This window comes from Myotis myotis, unplaced genomic scaffold (assembly GCF_014108235.1).
Source record: "Myotis myotis isolate mMyoMyo1 unplaced genomic scaffold, mMyoMyo1.p scaffold_m19_p_7, whole genome shotgun sequence".
Classification (NCBI taxonomy): Eukaryota; Metazoa; Chordata; class Mammalia; order Chiroptera; family Vespertilionidae; genus Myotis; species Myotis myotis.
The window spans coordinates 4653166-4669900 of record NW_023416379.1 but is presented as its reverse complement, the minus strand read 5'-3'; the positions used below and the strand labels follow the sequence as shown (position 1 = coordinate 4669900).

Here is a 16735-nt window from a genome sequence, read left to right as displayed (position 1 = left end):
GGGATCCAGACCTTCCATGACCTAGAATTTGTCCTTTCTTTGCTCTCTGTGCAGTGTTTAGAGAAATAAAATGCTGCTACAAACTATATATAATTTTTCTGAGAAGCAGTATATTGGAATAAATGAATTTGATTTAGATTTCAGACTTAATTTCTAACAGAAATAATGCATTTTCCTTGTATTGGCAAAAAATTAAAAAGGGTAACTTTTTACTTTATAAACATCCACATTTGGGGATTAAAAACAGTATATCTACTTTTTCTTCTTCTTTTGAGACCACTGTATAGAAAGCTTTACAAAAGCTTTCTCGGCCTCAGACCTCAAATTTACCCTTAGGCTTCCAAATGTCCTCTACTATTAAACAAAAAGAGCCATCTTCATCAGCAAGAGCCATTTTATTGTTCTACCTTCATATTTATTAAATTTAAAATATTTTCCTATTTTCTTTTTACTTGTTCTTAACTCATTTAGTCTTCAGAAGTGCTATTTTTGTTCTTATTGAGGTACTAGAGGCCCAGTGCACAAATTCGTGCATAGGTGGGTTCCCTCGGGGTGGCCTGCTGGGATTGGGCCCCAGCTCGTGCCCCCAGCCTCACAGCCCAGCAGCCCCGCCCGGCACCCTGCTGTGGCCTGGCGCTGCCCTAACCCTAACCCTAACCCTCATCTGCTCCACTATCCTGCCCGATGATTGATGGGGCCGGGGCTCTCTCCCCCGCCCCCAGCTCCCTCAGTGCCTGGGGGCCAGGCGGTGGCCCTGCTCACTTGCTCCACCATCCCACCGTGTTCCTGCTCTCATCAGGGCCCATCGGGGCCGGCAGTGCCTCCCTGCCACCCGCTGCCTGCCAATACCCGCCATGTTCCATGCCACCACATGGTGATCTGCGCACGTCATAGCGAGTGCTTAAACTCCCAGTCGAACAATTTGCATATTAAGCTTTTATTATATAGAATATTTGACCATGAAGAGTTGCATATATTTAAGGTATACAATTTGATGATTTGATATACATTGTGTGGTGCTAGCATTATGAGTTTTTACATTTTTGTCATTTATCTCATAGTTGCTCTTGAAAATCTTGATTTAAATCAAGTAAACCAAAGGGGACATGTCTCACTAATTTCAGGTTGCTAGGCAACTAGTCTACCTCTCCATAGCATCTCTTATATTGTTCAGAGATGCGGCAAAAAGTATGTACTGTTTAAGACATATACATACATATATATGCCTATATATATGTATGTATATATTTAATAGAATCACTTCTTGGAAAACTATTCAATCTGTGGACTTTGTGTTATCTTATTTCTCTAAGCCAATTTCCCATTCCATCTTTCAATCTTTTGAAGATGAACAAAATTAATATTTAGAATTTTTCCTTAGTGAAATGAATGGATATCAATGTATATTTTCCTCCTCATTCTCTGAAATGTTTCATATAAGATCTAAGTCTTTCTTAAATATAATATCAAAACCAAATATTTTTCACAATGTCATAACAAATGGCATTATTATCTCTGTATGTGTTTAGGTTTGCAAGCGTAGAATCTAGAAGCTGATTAGTTCCTGCAAGGTACCTTGCCTATAATTATATGTACTTAATTTATGATTACTTTGGTGTGTAATATGAACACTATTTAAAGATACAGATTTTTCATCTCATATGTTTTTTACTTCTTAAAATTATAACTTGAAAAACCTAAAGATAATTGTTAAAATAGCCAACTATAGGATCCTTAACTTTATTAATCACTTTATTTAAAAGATCAGAGAGCCGAAACCGGTTTGGCTCAGTGGATAGAGCGTCAGCCTGCGGACTAAGAGGTCCCAGGTTCGATTCCGGTCAAGGGCACGTACCTGGGTTGCAGGCACATCCCCAGTGGGAGATGTGCGGGAGGCAGCTGATCGATGTTTCTCTCCCATCGATGTTTCTGACTCTCTATCTCTCTCCCTTCCTCTCTGTAAAAAATCAATAAAATATATTTAAAAAAAGAAAAAAAAAGATCAGAGAATATCAAGACAAAACTAGTCCAATCACCTTTCCAAGCTGAACCTTCTTTATCCCATCTCACACACCTGCCAAGTAGCTGCCCAATCTGTTTATTCTTGAATACCTCCAGTTATCCTTTTACTTTAAATATCCAGAAACAAATACTAGTTAACATGTGAACCTTTTCCACAAATGTTTAGTGTTATTTTTTTCCAAACTATTATAGCTTTCACATGAATGCTTGATTTATTCATTCATGGTTAAATGATTCATCCATCCATCATCCATCCAGATTTGTTATTTATTCATTCATTCAATTAGCCATCACACATTTAATCACTATGTGCCCCTGTTCTGGGCACTAGAGATGGGGATATAATAGTAAACTGTAGACTTAATCATTTTTCTCCTAAGGTCAAAGTTACCCATCTCTGCTACAATATCCCAAAAGCACATTATTTTGAGTAAGTCTACTTCAATGTACGCAAATTGTTGCTGGGACTTATTTCATCTATAGTCTGATTCTTAAATAGTACTTAAATACTTAAATCTTTCAGAGAGTCTCTTCCTCTACCTTCCTCAACAAACATTATTGAGTATCTAATAAGTCATTTTCTTTTTCGCTTAATGCTTAAGTATATAGGTATGACTTGATATTTGTATCCATCAATCCTATTGGTAAACATCTGGGTCGATTTTTCAGCTAGTAAGAGGAAAACCAACCTAAAATTGCTTCAGCAAGTTAACCTTGTTCTTCATGTTCACATGGCTTAGTATAATGAAATATTCCTTGTGGTAGGTTGGTGTAAATATTCCAATCGATAGGGAAGCCTTATGTCTTCCTCTCCACAACAATTTCATTGAAAAAGCTATAGAACCTTAGAGTTGTAAAGGATCAGGGACCAACATCCCTCCCCATTTTACAGGCTGAGGAATGAAGGCTGGAGAGATGGAGTAATGTACCCAAACACATCGTCAGCAAGTGGTGGTCTGGATGACAACCCAGGCCTTGTGGCCATGTCTGTTCTTCAGTTGTGGTTCTTCCACGTGGTGGCTAAAACAAAGACAAGATATAACAAACAGGTTACATATAAATAACAGATAAGCCCAAAGTATTCTCGGTGTTTGATATTTGAGTGAAGTCAGTTTCATTGTATCATGCTTCAGCTACAAGCCTGATATCCTAACCGTCTTCAGTCCCAAGCCTTACAGCCCCTCTGCTCCCGACTCCAGGACTCTCATTCAAGCAGCCTCCCAGAGCAGCCAGCCTCCTGAGGTTTTTGTCAGAAGTGGCTTTAGCACACAGCCTTGGGATGTTCTGGCCAGCTTCCCCTGACCAGCCCCAGGCGCGGGCTACAACTTCTACCTGCTTGCTCTCTCCCTCAGTTCAGGGCATTCCTTCCCACCAGCCCTCCCAGCCCTCCATTGGCAGGTTGGCCTAGGGTGGTTCATTGAAATCTTTCACAAATCACTCCTCTTCCCAGAGATCAATTCTGCATGTTACGAGGTGAGGCAGTTCTAAGACACTGCCAGGAAAAACAAGAAGTTTACCCAAGACAAGGGTATCTACCTGCTTTAGTAGTTGCTGAACTAAGGCCAATTCTGTCCCTTTCAGAAGACCACTGACTACTCTGCTAGAAGAAAAAATGGTACCTGGCAACATTTACCTACTCAGACAATGGACTGGTCAGAATTCAGGCTGCCTAAAGGACCCACCTCAAGGAGGAAAGGACTAGGAGGAAGAAGAATGAAGCTTCGACTGGCCAAAGTATGGCGGCCTGCTCCCCTCCTCTCTTCTGGGTGGGGGAAAGAGATGATTACAAAAACTTTTTTTTAAATAGCTATACTTATTTTTATATATTTATTTATCCTCACCCAAGGCTATTTTTCCATTGCTTTTTTTTTTTAGAGAGAGTAGAAGGGAGGGGGAGAGACAGAGAGAAAGAAACATTGATGTGAGAGAGACACATCGATTGGTTGCCTCCCATAGAAGCCCTCACCAGGGCCAGGGGATTGAGCCTGCAACCGAGGTATGTGCCCTTGAACAGAATTGAACACGGGACCCTTCAGTCTGCAGGCTGATCTCTAGCCACTGAGCTAAACCAGCTAGGGCAAAAGCTATTTTCTGACCAGCCCCAGGTGCAGGCCACAGAGTCCATCCGCTCTGTTCTGCTCTTCAGGCCTCTGAGATGAGGACCCTGAGACAGCAGGGCAGATGCTTCCCATACTCCTCCTTGCAGAGGGAGCTGGGCAGCACTTCCAGTCCTAGACAGCGGTGCAGGTGTTGCCTCACTCAGCAGCACCCCGCAGGATGGGGAAGAGGAGGCAGTTGGCTGAGGAGAGGCTCTGGGCTTTTAAGACTGAGCCATGAAGAAGGACCTTGCCCTCTGAATGTCCAGCCTAGCTCGTAGGAGTTAAAGCAGAGGCATGAGTGGGCTCCAGGCGATCTTACCATCCTGTTGCAAGGCTCTTACCTGAACCACATCCCCTCCCATAAACCACACACTGGCTCTTGGACAGTGCTCGGTCCAAAAGTAGCAGCTCAATAATGAAAAAGTAATACTATGCCCACACGATGATATTCACACACATTTTCTTCTGTCTCTCTCCATACTAAGCATCCCTATTGTCTTTACCAGCGATTTATAAAACTGTACATTATAATTCAGCTTCTAGAGTCCTTACCCTCCTGGTCAGCCTTCCTAGGTTGTGCTCCAGCGTATCAATGTCCTTAAACTGGGACTGTGGTAGTGTCAGAGCTGGGAGAGCAGTGGCGGTAGCTGGCTGTGCTGGGTACGTGCGCCTCGGACATTTCCTCCTCATTCTGCATGCTTCTTCCTGTGATGAAGGCTAAACGGGCACTGCTTTTTTGGCTCTCAGGATCCACTGAAAGACAAAAGGCTTGCATTTAATTCTCCAAAAGCTCTAGCTCCTTTGCCATGGACACCTTCCGTATTCCTATGTCCAGGATCCAGGGTCCCGATCCCTAGCCTGAATGTTGTGGTGGCTGAAAGGCTTGAGTCAGCAGAAACTGGATGTTCATATCTGGAACTCCTATAGTAACATGATGGCGAGAGAGGGATACCGAGACCAACCCAGGCACCGGCTGTGATTTCCGTGTGTGTGTGTGTGTGTGTGTGTGTAGAAAAGTAAGCAAGAATTTGTTGACTGCAGCAAAAATATACTTAGGAGAGTGAAACAAGGAAGGGCATAGAAGATGCAACAGGAGAGCCATAGCTGGGCTGCTTTGGCTCACTGGGAAGTTTGAGAAAAGGGGGCCTTGGAGACAGGTTCAGGGGGTGAGCCTGGGATGAGCTGCTGCTGCCCATTGCTCCCCTGGTTGCAAGTCTCATACGGTCCCTTAGAGGTTAGGGGATATGTGCCGGGGTGGGGGACAGGCAGAAAAGGGGGAAGGAAATGCATGGGTGTGCTCCCTGGAGGGAGAGTGCCTGGCTGTGATTCCTGATGCCTCGTGCCTTTAGGCCCAGCATTAGAGTCATACAGTTGAGCTCAGCTACCATGCTAGGCCCATACTTCTTCCTAGTTCCACAGCCAAATGATGAGTGTACAATATTTCCACCTCAACCTGATTGTCAGATTGTTACCAAGATGCCTATCAGATCCAACTTGAGCTCTGAGCTCACTCTGTGACCCAAGACAAGGATAGCATACTTCTTCACAGAAAAGTCACGTATCTCAGAACTCTTGGAAGCTAGATCAGGGTAGTAAGGACAGCCAGTTAATAGAGTCAACATCATGAAGGAGAGACAGTTTCTTCTAGTAATTTCTATTTATCAATATGGATTGGTTTACTTTCTTCAAATATGTTGCCAAGTTTTCTAATATTTAAAAGTCTTTTGAACACAACAAAATGAGAATTGTTGGATGAACGGGATTTCAAAGGCCAGTGGAAGGGTCCCCTTTGCCAAATCTCCTTCCTAATGGCTCCCAGTTGCCTCAGATTTCCAAATGAGAGGCGATCATTTTCATTTCATAGACTTTTTATTAAAGCTTAAGATGTAAATTCACAATATATTTAATAGATTGCTATAAATGAGCCTTCAAGTTAACATAAGAAAACCATTTTCATCCTCAAAAGGCAGAGAGAGAATAGATCCCTAAGGTATGGTGGTGGGTAAGGCACCCACCAAGAGTCAGAATGGAAAGAATAGTAAAAATAAGAACCAACAAGGTACAGAGTTTGGCCCATAGGAAGTGTTTCATAAACCTGAGCTATTATTTTTGATTGAGTAGCTATTATGTATCAGGCACTATATTAAGTACTTTATTTTTAAAAATATATTTTTTTATTGATTTCAGAGAGGAAGAGAGAGGGAGAGATAGAAACATCAATGATGAGAGAGAATCAGCAATTGGCTGCCTTCTGCATGCCCCCCCACTGGGGATCGAGCCTGAAACCCGGGCATGCGCCCTGACCGGGAATCAAACTGTGACCTCCTGGTTCGTAGGTTGTCGCTCAACCACTCAGCCACACCGTTTAATTCTTTCAACAGCCCTGTGAGTAGTTAGGAAGCAGAATGTATGCTTAAAGGAGCAGTGCTAGGAATCTTGTTATTGTCATTTGTGGTGGTAGAAGCAGGATTTCAATGGAGGTAACTTGCTCCAAAGACTATTTACATAACCATGGACACTAGGTAGAAAACACATTTGAGGTCCTTTACAGATGTGCCCAAAGTTGGCTGCATGTGTGCCTAACAGTGCTTGAATAAAAGACAGTTTATGCATGAGGGCCCTAAGGAAAACTATGCTATTAGGAAAAGAATGGTTTCAAGGTTAACATTTTTTCATTTTGCATAAGAAAGAACACCTGTATTGTTCAGTCTTGATGGTATTTGCTAAATACTTTTAATTTTGTTATGTAGATTATATTTAAGTTAGGAAGTTCTTCCAATGCAGTTTTATCTTTACATTATTCCTTTTAGTAACTCTTTAAAGTCTGATCTTAGGGTCAGATTAAAAATGTTTTCTTTCTCCAGGCTCTGATTGCTTATCCCTGTGTGTGTGTGTGTGTGTGTGTGTGTGTGTGTGTGAGAGAGAGAGAGAGAGAGAGAGAGAGAGAGAGAGGCACTTTGAGGGTAAGGGCTACCTTGTTTACTTCCTTTGGTTCCCCCATCATCCTATATAATAAAAGGCTAGTATGCAAATTGTCCTCTTGGGAGTTGGATGGCTCACTATGATGGTACTGACCAGCAGGGGGCAGCGAGGAACTAAGGAAGGCCCTGGCCCACAGCAGGAAGGCCCTGATTGGCCCTGATGGCTGGCCATGCCTAGGGACCCTACCTGTGCACGAATTTTGTGCACCGGAGCTCTAGTGTTATAATAATGTTGAGCTCTCAGTTGAAGCATAATAGTTGTCTCGTTGAGTGAGGATTAATATCTTTTACGTTTAATATAATAACTAAATGTATTTTTTCTAAAAGGTTTCAATATTTTGGTGTGCTATATTGTTATCAAATAATACTAATATCAATACTTCTATTAAGTACATTAATAGAAGTATTAATGTATTTGCATGAAGCAAGTATTGCTTGTTTAAAAATCATGTTTTTTAAAAATTAAAAAAATCTAGGTAGCACTTGCCAACACTTGTGAAATCTTAGGCATGGAATTTCAGAATTTAAGAACTCTTCGTCTACTTTTTCTTTCTGACATCCAGAAATTTACAGAAGCAAGAATTCTTACATATGAAGCTGATTTGAGAAATTTGGCAATTAGGCAAAATAGGAAAAAGTTCCGATCCCTTACAAAGAGTGGCTGTTATACTTAACAGTTTGGGGCATTTTATGCGTCAAATCAAGGAGGAAAGGATGGCGATCCCGCCTGTTTTTAAAAGAACTACACACGCGGACAGCCGCACCCCGCACTGCTGCTCCGTCCTGGATGGAGTGTCCATCCCGGCAGGTCGTCCATCCTGGGTGGGGCGCCCGCCCCCTCCTACCCCCTTTGTGCGTTACAATGACGCTCCCGGCCTTTTCCCCAGGCCGGCTGGAAAAGGGGGTACTCTGGGGGCACTCCCATCAGGGGCTCTCCAATGACTGTCTTCGTGGGGAGCAGCGTCGGTTCCCGGTCCGAGCGGATCTGTGCATCCCGGTGCAGACGGCGGGACGTGCCCACCGAGTCGGGGCGCACCGGGTCCGGTGCCGCCGGGCGGGAGTTCTGGGCGGGCCGGGCGGGTCCCACGTGGCCACTGTGGTCCACGCCGTGGAGCAGCCGCGAGGGGCGGGGGCTGCGGGATGCGCCCGGGTCTGTGGGGCAGGGGCTCCGTTGGGGAAGCGGGTGGTGGCGGCGCGGCCGCGACCCCGGCCCGGAGCCGGCGGGCGGGCGGGCGGTCACCCCCGGGCGCGAGGGCGCGAGGCCGGCGCGGAGGCGCTGCCGCCCGCTCGGGGTCACGTGGCGCGGTCACGTGGCGCGGCGCCGGGCCCTTCGGCGGCGGCGGCGGCGGCGGCGGCCGAGGGAGGCGGAGACTCGACCGAGACGCGGGGGGAGGCGGCGGCGGGGCTGCTGCAGGCGGAGCGGCGCGGAGCAGCGCGGGGCCGCACGGCCGCCCGGAGGTGAGGCGGGCGGGGGCCGCCGTCCCCATCGCCCTCCGCGCGCGGCGGCCGCGAGCCCGAAGCAGCCCGGGGCGTCCTCCGAGCCGGGCCGGGCGCCGGTCCCCTCGAGGCGGGCGCGGGGGGCCCGAGCCCCGCCAGGCCCCTCTGCCGGGCGCGGCGGGCGGCGGCAGCGCCCCGGGCTGGCGGGAGGCCGGGCTGCGGGCCGCGGGCCGTCTCGGGGGGCCTCCCGAGGGCGCGGGGAGAGGGTGGCGGCCCGGGCTGCGGGCGGCGCTGGCAGCCGCGGAGCGTGGTCGCCTTTTGTTTCCGCGCATCGGAAAATGGGACCGAGGAGCGCGGGTGCGTGTGCTCGCGTGTAGACCGGGAGGCGGCTGGCTCGGAGCCATTTTTCTTTCTGACTTGTGGAGCCAGAAAGCCCCTTCCAACGGTTCCCCCGGGGAGACGGGCTGCGCTCCTCCCCTTCCTCCCCCGCGCCGCGCGGAGCGGGCTCCCCGGCAGCCCCTGCCCACCTTCTCGCCGGGCCCCCAGCCCGCCTCCCTCCCGCGCCCCCGGCCCGCCCGCCGCCGCCGCCGCCGCCGCCGCCGCCGCCGCGTGAACGCCCGGGCGAGCGGGGTGTCTGCGCGGCGGCCGAGTCACCTGTCGTGGCAGCTGCACGGAAAGGCTGGCGCTCCTGGGGTCTGGTCTGTGCTGTCTCCTCGGGCAAATCACGGAGATTCCGCTCGGGATGCCCGCCCTTCCTCGTTCCCCCGCGCTGCTCGACCGGGTGCAGGGGAGGTCGGGTCTGAAGTTGGACCCGCTCGGGCACTCAGCTCGGGAGAGGCGTCTGCCCTTCCCGGGCACCTCGCTTCCAGGCTGGGAAGGTGCGGGCCCTCGGGCTCTGGGGGGAAGTGAGGGGGACCCCGTCCTCTAAATGGATGTGACTTACCTGCTGAGTCGCCATGGTGATCAGGAAGCCTCCTAACACTTCTCCCCTTGGGGACAGTTACACCCCCCCCCCCCCCCCTTTCAGGGAGCTGTTTCCTGGATTTCTCTATTACTCGGGGACTCCTCTAGATATTTGCAGTCCTTCAGTAAGTTTACTTAAGGATACCCAGTAGGCAGGTTTTTAAAAAGCACGGGGAAAGTCACTTATTTCCAAGGTTTTGAAGAATGTGAATTTCCCTCTGGGGAGGGGGAGGGTGTGTGTGGGGGGTCCCTTTCTTCATGCCTCTGTCTCTGCATCTAGGTTTCCATTTCTCAGTTTGTTCCTTGCAGGCCAGGCCGCTGGGAGCAGCGCCGTGGCCCCGGAGGGCAGTCACCACCAGGCCCCCGGCACCAGCTTGCTGGGTGTGATGGAGGTGAAGTGACGGCACCTTGCACGTAGCCCTGGCGGTCTCCCAGCGCCGTGTGCAAGTGGATGTCAACATTGTGCAGTGACAGTCTGGGCGGGTCTCAACGGCCCGCATTCCATTTCCTCATAGTTTGCTGTCGTGGAAATGAGTATACGAATAAATTGTGAGTAGCCACAGCTAGTGTTTAGCTCCTCTGTCTACAGACTAGGACTGAGTTTGTATGAAAGTTGTTAGAGGATGCGAATTTCCTGTAAGAATTTACGTGTTCTGTCTTAACAAGGATTGTGGAAGTATTGTGTTTTCCTGTGATGGGGGAGGTGGTGTTGACCTCCCGAGTTAGAAGTATGTAAGGCTGAGTTCGAGGGATCACATGGAGAGCAAACACTAACACCATGAGCTTGCAGACATGGGAGCAGAATGGAAAGCCAGGATTGCCTCCTGTGCCTGAGAAATGAGAATATAATGTACTTGCTACTAAATTTTAAAACAGTGACTTTTTCATTTAGAAAAGACATGTATATCGTATTGAACATTCTAGTTTTCTTTCTTTTTTAAAAAAATATATTTTATTGATTTTTTACAGAGAGGAAGGGAGAGGGATAGAGAGTTAGAAACATCGATGAGAGAGAAGCATCGATCAGCTGCCTTCTGCACACTCCCTACTGGGGATGTGCCTGCAACCAAGGTACATGTCCTTGACCGGAATCGAACCTGGGACCCTTGAGTCTGCAGGCTGACACTCTATCCACTGAGCCAAACCGGTTAGGGCGAACATTCTCGTTTTCATATTGAGGTATAAGAGTGGCAGTTTGGTGACTCACATTTTTTTTCTCACCAAAACTCTAATCGAAAAAAAATGTTTTTAAACCCATAAAAGGATACTTGGTACATGAAACTGTTTTACATTGAACCATCCAACACTGATGCTGAGATCCAAGTAATGAAAAACCAGCAGAGATGGCAGCCTTCCTCGAGGCCAATTTCAACCCTCTCATGAGATGGTATAGGACAGGGTGACAGGCAGGTTTCTTCTTGGTTTTTCTGCAGATTCACTGAGGATTAGAATTCAGGAATGTTTATTGAGTGCCTACCTTGTGCATGGCTAAGCTGGATATTGTTCTTCATCTCTCTCACTGAATTGGAAATATCAATTATAGTCTTTCCTGTTCCCTTCTGTGGATGAAAAAAGATTGAAAATGGATTGAGTGGCCCAATATGCACATGATTTGATTCATCAAGTGCATTAAAGATTGGTTAAAACTTCTATTAAAATGCTTTGATTTAGTTATTGCATTGGTTCCTATTTAAGATTCGTGAAGCAGTTTCAATATTACCAAAAGCTTTATTGAAATTATATATTTGTCCTTGGTGAAGCTGCAGGGACTATGCAATTAAAATTCAAATGCTCAGTGTTGTTTACAATAGCTAAGATCTGGAAGCAGCCCAAGTGCCTATCAGTAGATGAGTGTATAAAAAAATTGGTACATTTACATGATGGAATACTATGCACCTGTAATAAAGAAGGATCTCTTACTCTTTGAGACAGCATGGAGGGACCTGGAGAGTATTGTGCTAAGAGAAACCAGTCAGAAAGATGGGTATCACATGACCTCACTTATAAGTGGAATCTAATGAACAAAATAAACTGACTAACAAAATAGATCCTCAGACATGGAACAGACTGAGGAATCTCAGAGGTAAGGGGATGTGGTGGAAAGAGATTAACCAAAGAACTTATATGCATACTAGAGGCCTGATGCATGAAAATTCGTGCAAGAGTAGGCCTTCCTTCCCCCAGCTGCCAGCACCGGCTTCTCTCCTGCATCGGCTTCCCTCCGGCACCCGGGACCCGGGCTTTCCTCCTCTGGCCGCCAGCAGGCACCTGGGATCCCAGCTGGCTTCCCTTAGGCCACCCACAGGCACCCAGGACCCGGGCTGGCTTCCCTTAGGCTACCCACAGGCACCCAGGACCCGGGCTGGCTTCCCTTAGGCCACCCACAGGCACCCAGGACCCGGGCTGGCTTCCCTCTGGACCCCGTCTTCGTCAGGAATGATGTCCAGAAGTCATCCGGTCTAATTAGCATATTACTCTCTTATTATTATAGATATGCGTAACCTATGGACAGAGACAATAGGGAGAAGTTGGGGTGGAGAGGGTCAAAGGAGGGCATCTGTAATACTTTGAACAATAAAGATAAATTTTAAAAAATAAAATGTCAAATTTCTTTTAATTTTAACATACTAAATATAATGTTTTGTGATAAGATATACATAAGCTAAAATTTACCATCTTAATCCTTTTTAAAAAGTCTTTACCCAAGAACATGCTTAGAGAAATGGAGAGAAAGAGAGAGAAGGGGAAACATTGATGTGAGAGAGAAACATTAATCAGTTGTTTGTCTACCCTGACCGGAAATCAAACCTGGGACCTCGTGGTTTATGGACCAGTGCCCAACCACTGAGACACCACTGGTTGGGTCTCACTGGAATTTATAGATATATTTGTTTAATTAAAATGAGAAAACAAGTTAGTTATTACTTAATGTAGTTCCTTTTTAAGATATAGAATCCATGAGGGATAAAACTAACATGTACATTATGTTCTGTTGGGTCCTATCTTTTCCTTCCATGTAGGTAGTGATATCTTTTTGAAATGTGTGGCTCTTGCAGATGACATTTTTGTTTCCCAGCTAATGTGATAATGGTATCTATTTTGCTGTATGGACGAGTATATAGGACTCACCCTGAGGTATAATATAGATTGTATAGGAAGGGTGGGAATAATGCCTAATTACTTCCCTTTATTTACCACTTCCCCAAATCGTAAGTTAGTTCCCTAGTATCCTCCTATGGTGATGGATGAGGATTTTCCCCTTTTTCTGTATATTTATTTTTATAACTCTTATTAGAGACCTGGTGCATGAAATTCATGCACTTGGCGGGGGGGTGCCGCTCAGCCTGGCCTGTGCTCTCTCGCAGTCGGGGACCCCTCAGGGGATCCCCTGGGGATCAGGCCTAAGCCAGCAGGCAGACATCCCTCTCACAGTTTGGGACCCCTCGCTCCTTACCGCTCACCTGCAGCGGAGGCAGGAGAGGCTTCTGCCACTGTGCGTGAGCCTGGCTTCTGGCTGAGCAGCGCTCCCTGGGTTGAGCATCTGCCTCCTGGTGGTCAGTGTGCATCATAGCGACCAGTTCCACTGTTCCGTCAGTTTGCATATTAGGGTTTTATTATATAGGATAGGATTAGTATATGTGTTTTAGTCCATTTCAGTTATTGTCCCGTTTTTTTTAATTTATTTTTTTTAGAAGGGAGAGAGAAAGAGAGAAAAATTGATTTGTTTGGCTTATTTATGCATTCATTGGTTGCTTCTTGTATGTGCCCTGATTGGAAATTGAACCCGCAACTTTGATATATCTAAATGATGCTCTAAGCAACCTGGCCGGGGCTCAGTTATTGTCCGTTTGATGCTCAAATTGCCCTATCTTTGGGTATATAGGCTTATTCAGGTTGGTTCCAAGTCCTTATGGCAGGTTTCTAGTAATCTGTGGTAGCTTACTTGCTTTCTGGTATGACAAGATGATTCAGGCTCATCCTGTACTCTTCCTGTTCCAGATTTAGAGTCAGAACAGATCAGTTTGTAAAAGGAAAAGTACATGACCAATAAACATATTAAAATAGCCAATTTTGCCCAGCCAGTGTGGCTCAGTGGTTGAGTGTCTACTTACGAACCCAGGAGGTCATAGTTCAATTCCAGGTCAGGGCACGTGCCCAGGTTGTGGGCTCGATCCCCAGTCGGGGGCGTGCAGGAGGCAGCCAATTGATGTTTGTCATCGCTGTTTCTGTCTCTCCTTCTCCTTTCCTCTCTCTAAAATCAATAAAAACATTAAAAAATAAGTTAACTTATGAATTAATTTTCTGATATCTGAATAATGAAATAAATTCTGTAATAATTAAAATGCTTGGAATAAAACACAACTTCTCTTAGCAAAAGATAGAAAGCTTACAGTTTTCTTACGTTATTCCAATAGTAGTAATTTTTAATACTGTGATAGAAGTGAGAATACAAGTGTCACACATAGTGTTTTGTCTCCTTACCCAGCTTTGATTCTAAGGGACTTGGGAATAAATTAGGTAGTGTAGGATTGGGTGCTGCCCAGAATCTATACATTACAGCTTACTAGAGCATCAATTCCCAACCTTTTTGGATTTAAGGCATCCTATTTGTGTTTGATTTTGTATCTCCCTCCTTACCATTCTAACGGCTACTCTGTTATCAGTGGAGAGCAAAGTGCTGAGATATGAAGTATACAAATAATTGCCATAATTAAATTTTACATAATTATGTCAACCTTTAATTTTAACTGATCACTACCAAACCTTTTGTGGACAAGCTGCACAAATACATTACTATATGGTATATATTTATGGTTTTGATCAGTTAAAATTCATGTTTTGAAAAATTTTGTGCAGTCTAGTGAATCGGATTTGTATCTTATGTATGTTTATGTGCAAAAAATGTGATGGGTAAATATTAAGTACCATTGTAGGTCCCTCCTAGGTAGGCTAAAAATGCTTCTCTTTACAGAGGTAGATAATAGAAGCAACAGTGTTTATAAGGTGCTTTGAAATCAGCCTTCTATGAATTTATTGTAAACTAGAGGCCCGATGCATGAAATTCTGCAAGACTAGGCCTTCCTTCCCCTGGCTGCTGGCATTGGCTTCCTTCTGGCACCTAGGACCCGGGCTTCCCTCTCAGCCTTGGCTTCATCCAGAAGGTTGTCCGGAAGGACGTCTGGTCTAACTAGCATATTATGCTTTTATTATTATAGATTGTAAATAAGTAGAGAAGACTCAGGGTTAACTGATGGTTCAGAAATGGTGTGAGTATGGTGTTTAATTCTGAGAGTCATGGGGTATCACAGTGTCTTCCCTTCCTTAGCTTTCTGTGTTTTGCAAATAACTGATCTCTGTGGCTAATGGTCATAGAAATGGAATCTCCTTGACTGTCCTTTGCCTGTGTTCAGATGGTTAAGTTCTTTCTTTTTTACATGACACAGAAAGATGTAAAAATCATGTGCTTGGCTTTGGAGAATTGATCCGTTTCTCTGGTGTATACAAGACAGCCATCACCTTTTGTGGGAAATGGGGTAAGCACTCTCATGTGAAAGGTACCAATAATCTCTGGAGGTCAGTTAAAGCCAATCCAACCTTTTCATTTCAGTCAGTTATTACCTAGCCTTTAGTAGATTGTTAATGACTAGCAAAATTGGTTTGAGTTGAACCTCTTTTGGTGTTAATGAGAGGTAAAGTGGACCCAAGGTGAGTGTCTGAGTACGGGGAGTCTGGACTCAAATTAGCTCATGAATGAGCCTCTAAAAGTGAAGATTTAGTTTAAATTCCTTTCTCTCCATTTTGTGTCCATCTGGTCTTAAGAACTTGTCTGTTACCGCATAATGTGATTGTGAGAAGTGAGCTATCTTGTAGCACAGGAAATTCCAGGTGGTAAGGCAGTAGAAATCTGCCTCCTTTTCTGCAAGAAGATAGTCAATCAACTGGGATGCAAACTTTCAGCCGCTGAATTTTCAGTCCTGTGGTTTTACTCATGGCCGCACTCTTCTGTGTGAAAGATATTTGTTTCTTGGCCTCTGTATTGTTTTATGTGTGATGCTGTAATGTCACTTGAGATTTACAACTTTCTGCTTAATTTTTAATAAGATAATATGACCAATATTCATTCTTAATGTGATTCTAATTCTGACTTCATATAAACTGTCTATATATGGGAACATCTTGGATGAAGTATATTTAAAAACACATAATTTAAATTTAAGAACACAGAAATCACAAAAATCAAAACATTATCAAGGGAGATTGGTTCTAATATAAACTACTGAGGTAGGTAGATATAACTGTATTTTATTTTAAAAGGTGCTTTTCCAATCTATTGCACTTGTATTAGCAAAAGATATGCAGTTTAGGAGCAAAAATGATTATAAAAGAAGTAACTTGGGGTAAATTCACAAGTGAGATTCAAGGTGTGCCAAAATTTAGTTGCTGTAGGGATGATAAATACTGTTTTCTAACCTGCTATTCCTCAAGTGCTGAGTGCATGCTGTCCTTAGAGGAGGATGTCCTGGGGAGACTTACTTTTTCCTAAAATGATTTTATATGGAGCGCCTTGGCTTATTCTCAAACCCCCGTTATTTCACCCTTACTCTGACCTCATTTCTTATATTTGCTTTTAAAGGTAAATTACACAAACTTTTTTAGCATCCGATGAAACTTGTAGACCCCTACCAATAGAAGTACTTTATTATTACACGAATAATTTCCTCAATTAAAATATTAAATGACCCAAAAATAAAAGATACAAAGATACTTTTTCTTTGAATAGGTAAGTTTCTCTAGAAATCCATGTAAATGGGGCTCCAGGTGGGAGGTGACTACTGACCTGTGGCGAATGCTTTTCTGCTTTCTTTTTTCTGTCAACCCGATTGACTGGTGCAGAAATGTGAGTCTAGTTTGACATGCAAGGTCTTTGCACATCTTTGTCTTTTCTTAGACTCCCACTTCTGGTTGTGGTTTGACTTATTTGCACTGTTGTGGGCACAAACCAGCTAAGCTTGACATACTGGATTCACAACGAGGAGAAGAGTTTGGATTCTAGAAGGAGACTTTGGTTAGGAGTATGTAGTCAACAAATTTAACAAGTGAGCTGCCTCTGGGGAAAGCTGCACTGAAGCTCTGCTTTCTCTAGCAGGACTCCCAGGCTAGGGGGAAGCAGTGGATGGGAAGGGAAAAGCATGTGGTTCAAGGGGCACTGAATTTGAGTGTGGACATGTCATA

At 45.1% G+C, this 16735-nt stretch overlaps 1 protein-coding gene and 1 long non-coding RNA gene across 3 annotated transcripts in view; one reads left to right on the top strand and one right to left on the bottom strand.

Annotated features, from left to right (window-relative positions):
- Window positions 1-1918: 1918 nt before the first annotated feature.
- LOC118659884 lies at window positions 1919-9878 on the bottom strand. The gene is made up of 3 exons (XR_004968736.1): window positions 9194-9878; window positions 4674-4874; window positions 1919-3042 (listed from the first exon to the last, which is right to left on the bottom strand). It is a non-coding gene; the product is annotated as an uncharacterized LOC118659884 (long non-coding RNA).
- Window positions 8436-16735, top strand: part of TULP4 (TUB like protein 4) — a 150455-nt gene continuing 142155 nt past the window's right edge. For both annotated transcript variants that reach the window (XM_036316474.1, XM_036316473.1), the window contains exon 1: window positions 8436-8560. The gene's annotated coding sequence lies outside the window, so the exon portion shown is untranslated. The remainder of the gene's footprint in view (window positions 8561-16735) is intronic.